The following is a 7,434-nucleotide window of genomic DNA, read 5'->3' on the forward strand; positions in this document are numbered from 1 at the left end:
AATTCCATTATCTTCGGATAAAGTTGGGAATTGTTCAGTTAGAAAGGTGTCTTTAGGTATGTTAGTCTTACGCCTAGTAGTGCACAACTCCTTAAGAAACTTAGCGTAGTTAGGTAGCTTTTTTATAGCTTCGAGAAAAGGAAGGTTTATCGTTAGATTTTTGAAAACGTTCCTAATCTCCTCAAAGTTAGTATCCCTGGTTAGCATTGGTAATTTCTGAGGGAACGGTGGTTTTGCTCTATATTTAGCGTATGGCTCAACTTGATGTGTAACCTTGGCTTTCTGTTTCTTAGGTTGTGGTTTAACTAGTACCTCTACAGTGGTAGGTTCTTCAATTTCTATTTCGCATCTAGTTCGATATCCGGTGTAGGAGAATCTTGATGGGGTAACTATAGGCATAGTTACTTTGTTATCAATCACTCTTCCGAACGGAGAGTGGTGATGGCATTTAGCTTCACCTACGGTTGTAGTTTTCGCATTACTAGTATTACCGCTTACCTCAAAGGCTGTGTTTTGCCGCTCTAGGGTTGGGTATCGTTTGGCCCGAAACACGCCTTTTGGTTGGAAACTTTCTCTTGGGCTAACTGTTGGTTTAAATTATTAACGGATTGTAGAATGTGTTGGTTAGATTGAGCCATGGTTTGGAAAAGTTGTTGGCTCACTTGTATGAAGGTGTCAAGACGATCCGGTTGTGTGGGTGTAGTAGTCTCGGGTGGTGTTACTGGAACTATCTCACGTTGATTATTTATGGGCGGATTGTGATAGTTATTATTTACCGGAATGATACCTCTATTAGCATTATAATTATTATAACTACATTGAGCTTGTGCTTGACTTTGTCGAGGTTGCGCTTGGTTGATATAATTATTATAATTACCCTGATCCTATCCTTGTTGTGGTGGAGCTTGGTTATAACTGTGCGTTGGCCTAACATATTGATTATTGTACCCTGTAGGTGTGACTTGTTGGTTATTTCTCCAACCGAAGTTGGGATTTTGTCTCCAAGGGGTTAGGTTCACTATTAATGGAACAAGAATGTTCATAGGCTATAGGACCGGTGGGAGCCGGGATGCTCAGGACTCCAAATGAAACTACATGGATTTGAATTTACATTCATGACGGGGATAGGCTTTTGTTGTATAGAAATGGCCTCTACCTTTTTAGTGAGGGATTCAATTAGAGTTTTAAGCTCAGGATCTGATTTAACCTCAAACATACTGGTAGCCTTAACTGTTGAAGAAGAACTAGCGGAGCGGGAGTAATCGTCACTACCCCCCCAATTATTATTACGCTTAGTCTGATCTTCCAAAAATTTATATGCCTCTGAGGCTCCTTTACTTAGGAAACTACCCCCATTCATTATGTCTAGGACTTCTTTATGGTGGTGTAGAAGTCCTTTGAAAAAGGTACGAACTAACATGTCTTTTGCTAGGTGATGGTGTTGACACTCTATAAGGAGATCGGTGAAACGATTCCAAGCCTCTGAAAATGATTCATGAGGATTCTGTCGAAAGAAGTGAATCTTGGAAAGCATTTCATCCGCCTTTAGGGGTGGGTAAAAATGTTCCATAAACAAATTGTACAAGTTTGGCCCATGAGTCCACAGAATTAGGCTTTGGGCTTAACCAAGACGCCGCCTTATCAGCTAAGGTGAAAGGGAATACCCTCAATTTAATTTGTTCCGCACCAACCGTAGGATGGTGGAATGTTGTAAGGACTTGTTCAATCCTACGCATGTGCTGATAAGGTTTTTCATGGTCTAAACCATGAAAAAAAACGGTAACAAATTAAATATGTTTGGGGAATTCAAAAATCCCCACCGGGTCCGCTAGAACGATGCAAGATTTAGGGCTATCGCCAAGGCTTTATAAAAGTCAAAGAGAGGAGTCTCTTTTCTTCACCATAATATCGGTGGTGTGTGTGAAATAGTAGCTAGAGGTGTAGTGGGTGGTATACTAGATAGAATTGTTTGTTGACGTTGTTGTGTGATTACGCTTTGGTGTTTTGTTCGACCGACCTTACTCTCATGCAAGACTAAGTTAAACTTAACTAAACATGCAACACTCCAAACAATTACGATATACTAGTAGAAACCTCTAACCGAGATCACGAGGTGTGGAAGAAAGGAATACCGATTGCGGCCCTTGCTTCGCTTATGAATAAGCGTCTTGTTTACGCGTGTTTAGTGTAAATAACAAGTTAGAACACTGAAAAATTTGAAAAATCAAAGTTCGAAACAAACCTGTAGAAATCCGGAAATTTTAACAAAGGGCGCGGGTGCGCTCGCATAGGGCGCGGTCGCGCTCTTTGGTCCAGTGACTTAGCGCGGGTCGCGCTCGGTAAGGGGGTGGGTCGCGCTCAAGGAAGGCGCGGGCGCGCTCGTGTTCCAGGCTATAGGGCGCAGGCGCGCTCCTTATAGGCGCGGTCACGCTCCGTGTATATTTTTGCGGAACTTTTTCAACGCTGAAATGGACAACCACAGTATGAATCAAACAAGGGTGGGTGGGTTTAATGGGACGTAAAAATGACTAATTCTACTATGAAAACAATGCTAAAGTGCAACTAAGATGGCAGCGGCGCCATTTGATAATATAAAAAATGAATAGTCTACCTACGAAATGAACGATGAACTCAAAACTTAAGTAAACTAAAACTTTCTTATGAGCCTTATATTTTTATCAAAGTTTCTACTCTCAATTCTATCGAAATAGAGTGGAGTAACAAATTCGTTCCACTCCTAGTGCTCTAACATGGAATTGTTTTCTAATCTAATTAATCAGTCTTAAGTCAATGAGAGCTTTACGAAGGTGAATTATATTACGATGCAATATGAAATTGATTATTTTAATTTAAACTACGAATGTTATGGAAACCCAAAACTGTTTTTGAATCTAGATAAAGGATTAGAGGGGAATTGAATCCACCTCGAATCCAACTTAATAACCTAGCATAGATTGTTGTATCTCGATTCTTACGTTCTTACGGCAAAAATTTCGAGTTCTAATCCCTAGTGTTCATGGCATTTCTACCAAATACTAACTAGCATGTGAGGCCGTCCACCCATTCTCATGGCGAAACACGACCTTCTAGAGTGGAATAGAATCTACAAACAATTCTACACTAACAACTAAGTTTCATCAAGGCTTCATCAACCCCTCTAATGGAGGTTTTAGCCTTGATTCATCAAACTAACATTTCCCATTGAATCTAAACTAAACATAATGTAAAGAATTGAAATTTACTTAATCAAACAATAATGACATCTAATTTAATGACTAAAATGAAATAAGAACAAGAATTGAAATTAGATCTAGAAATGGAAATGACAAAAATCGAAATTGATAAAAATACTACTTTATTGATCTAATCAAATGAAGAACAAGATTCAAAGGTTTAATCTAATACAATGAATTGAAACTAATTAAACTAAGTTCTAAAACTAATTAATGGAGGCTAACTAATCTAGGTCTAACTATCTACCATTAACAAGAGTGAAGCTTTGGTTTTTATACTCTCAGATCCAAAAATCGTGCATGGACTTGGAGCCATGTTTTGGGCCAGAGAATCAGGCCCAAAACCCAATTCTTTCAGTCCAAAAAGGCCTCTTCAGCTGCAGTTTTCTTCAACAGACTTTTCGTCCACTTTTGCTCCTCTGATTGGGTCAAGGCTTGAACCATTGGAAATCTCTTTCCGAGTCGGTCGTTTTGACATAAGGTAGGCCCAATTCCGAGGTCTGAGTCCAAAGATATGGTCTTCGGAAGTTCTGTTGACTTTGTTACCAATTAAGCTTCGTGGACTTTAACTTTTCAGCTTTGACCGGGCTTTAGAAAGGCTTTGTCTTCTTGAATCTTGGCCTTTAATCACAGAACTCCTTAGTAACCGACCTTTGCTCCTTTATCTCGCTAAAGTGGCACATTTCTGCACATAATGGACTTTGAAGCCTGAAATGCATAAAAACACGTAATCAGTGTTAACTCTTAATTATTACTCACATAATTGGTCTAAAAGTATGACTGTTACATGGTTAAAACTACAGTTTTGGGCTTTTATCAGCAACCCAATGAGGTTGTAGCCTCCACCCCGGCCGAGTCATACCACGAAAAGTGCGTATAATGCAATTGGTGGGTTGCATAATATCAACCCCAACCCAATCCATGTAGTGGGTACATAAATCAGGAAAGAAACATACCAAGATGCGGCAAACCAAGACAGGCATAAGAAGGTTTTTATGCTTCATACTATGGGCTCGTGCTAAACTTGACACTAAGGTCTGGGGAAGGTCATATAGCATACATCTCCCAGCTAAAGCAAGGAAGACGTCACCAGCGACGTTATTCGCAGAAGAAAACCGCCATTCCCCTAAGATATTCAGCATGATAAATAACATGATAGTGCCTACGTTAAGAGACATGCTACCAAGGGCTACGTTATATTGCCCTTGGTCCTCTACACGAAAAATCTCTGCCCCATAAGTCTCATGGAAATACTCATACTTATAGAGGTATATATTATCAGACATATAGCCCCATGAGTTTTTGGGAGCAGGCAGAGCCATTCCAACAACAAAGGCTACCAAAAACTTACTGAAATCCATTATCTTATCATTAATGGTGACAAAGAACACTTGTTCCCCATCTGATCGATAAAAGAACTTATAATTATCATAGAAATAAACATTAAGTTTAGGAGAATAAGAGTCATCAACACTTACCAGTAGATTCTGCCATCTTGACTACACAATCCTGTCACGGAACTAGTATTTATAGGTGTCACTCTCGAGCAATTCTTCAAAGGACTGCTCCGGTATGATTTGAGGAGATTTCATAGCAATCAAATACACTACTGAACTCCTGGAAGTGACTGCGGAAAACCCCAGAAAAAATAACTGGAGGTATGTTGAGGTCAGGGTGTGGGCGCGCTCAAAATGGCTTATGTCAGAAGGCGGGCGCGCTCAACTTTGACAAAAGGAAATTCTGCGATACTGGAAATTGGGCACGGGCGCTCTGTGTCAATGCAAAATAAGGGCGTGCGCTCTCTGAGTAAGTCTTGTGTGATGAAAAATAATGGTGCAGAGTGAAGTCTAGAGCAAACCATGTATTTATATAATACAAGTTTCTTAATCTAAGTTCCGTAAGTTGCCCAAATTGTTAAGGCAAGATGATGGAAAAAGAAAATTTCTAAATCCATAATAGAAACAGACAAGATGTAGAGTCCAGAGTCAAACCGATATATTTTAGGCTGGAATTAAAAATAGCAATCATACAATTTCTAATCCTTAAGGTTGTACAAACCAAGAGTAGCTAATTCTAGCGACATCCTATTGCCATGATGCGCATACCAACGATAGTTATCAAGCAGGACAATAATTTTGACAAAAAAAGTGTGGATATGATAACGACATTGCTAAACAAATAATGTCACCCCCAAACAAGTCAGAAAGGTGGGATTCACGAAAAAAAAACATAGCATATGTTAAAAATTAAACCAACTTTAAATTTAAATAATAATGAAATACAAAATTCAATATTAACTACTTAACTAACAACTGGGAATAAAAATTCTACTAAAACAGGGAAATATTCCTAAACATAATACAACTAATGATCTAGCCACAAGATGAGGAAGGGCCATAGCCATCCGTCTTGCGTCGACGACGCTCACGCCTTCCTGAGTCAGCAGAAGAAGAACCATCATGAAATGGCAGGCGTCGTAGGACTTCTTCTTGAAATGCACTCTGTTGCTCCATTAAGATATCCATGGCTTCCCAACGCTCTTGATGAGTCTGAGCGAGAGTCTCCATGTTAGCATGAAGATCCTGGTGACCATCACCTAGCAACTAAATATTGTTCTGAAGCTTCTCTTGGTTACGTTGAATGTGACTTTGCTTAATCCGAATAGCCTCACAGAGCTCATTAAGAGAACGTTGGCCTATAGGAATCGTCTCATACTGGTTATGGAGAGTTCGCAGGCCACAATGAAGTAAGAGACACGGGCTACATCCGTAGTAGCCCTTTCCAAAGCTCCTATATCAAAATAGGTTGTATTTTCCTCCTCTTCCTCATCCAATTCCATCTCAGCAGCCAAAACCTCAGGCAAATTCCACTCCTTCTGAATACACTCCCTATAAATACGTGCATTCTCATACACCTTCAACTTAACTTTACTCGACTCCGAAATACATCCCCAAAACAACATAATCTTCGTGATTAATGTATGGAAAGCTACATTAAGTGCACCAACTGCTATAATCTCATGTATCATAAAATCAGGGATGCAAAACTCATACCTCCTGTTTTGAAGGATCCAGAGAATATGCAAACAATTTGCATTGATGTCGCTGGCTTCCATGGTGGCAATCACATTCTTACTAATCCACTGAGCCACAGCTAGCTAGGTTCTTCTCAGAGATGTCTGACTAACACAATGTGAGCCTAGATTGTACCAACACTGCTATAGTCAATTCCTTCCGACTACCATTCACCTCCACAAAAATCCTACGACCATTAATCACCCTCTTCTTGTAAAAAGAGAACACCAAATCCAGGTAATAAAAATCCTCTGTAGAATACCACAACCCTTCCCACTTCCTAATACGCATTTCAGTATCATAGAAAGGTGCAAACTGTGGAGCAGTAAAAACTTGCTCAGGAAGGATTTTATGGGTTTTAGGAGCCATCGAGATCTGGATTTGAAATTTGTGGTGAAAGTAAAGTGGGGGATAGTGAACCAATCACTCGGTTTAAACTGGAACTGTAATGGAGGCGAGGAACAGAAGAAGAAAAATCGCGTGGGGTTTATTTTTAAAAGGGAGTCACGTGCTCCAGCATGTGACCGTGTAGGGTTTTAAAATGTCGGGCCCAAGCCCAAAACAAATCTGTAATACCCATCCTTTCCTATGCCTCGTATAACTTAAAACTAAAATTCTCGATTCGTTAACGGTCCGATTTTTGAGAATGAGCTATGAAAATGATCAGTAGAGAAATTACAATCCAATGATCTATAAAAAAAAAAAAAAAAAAACTCAAATCTAACCGTGGTTGACATATAAGAAGATGGAAAACACCTCATAACGCGTGAATGACATAAGTTATATGATCAAAAGAAATCTAAATTCAAAGATAGTGTCAACCTGAATCAAAGTACTACTAAACGGCATAAACCACAAGAATAAGAAACTGAGCAATCAAGAATGGAAAGACCAAACACCCCACCCCCAAACAAAATTTTGAAAATAGGGTTTAGAAAATTTGTTTAAAAATGTGGGCCTTTTAAAGTCAGATTCCCGAGACTTGCTAGATTACTATTTATAAGGTTTTAATATTTTTTTTACTTTTTATGAATAAGGTTTAATATAAAAGAAAACAATAAAGTAATAAAGACGTAAATCACTCCATAGAGAAACATGACTCAAAAATGAGAAAACATGCAAGAGTG

The sequence above is a fragment of the Coptis chinensis genome, chromosome 4 (assembly GCF_015680905.1).
Source record: "Coptis chinensis isolate HL-2020 chromosome 4, ASM1568090v1, whole genome shotgun sequence".
Classification (NCBI taxonomy): Eukaryota; Viridiplantae; Streptophyta; class Magnoliopsida; order Ranunculales; family Ranunculaceae; genus Coptis; species Coptis chinensis.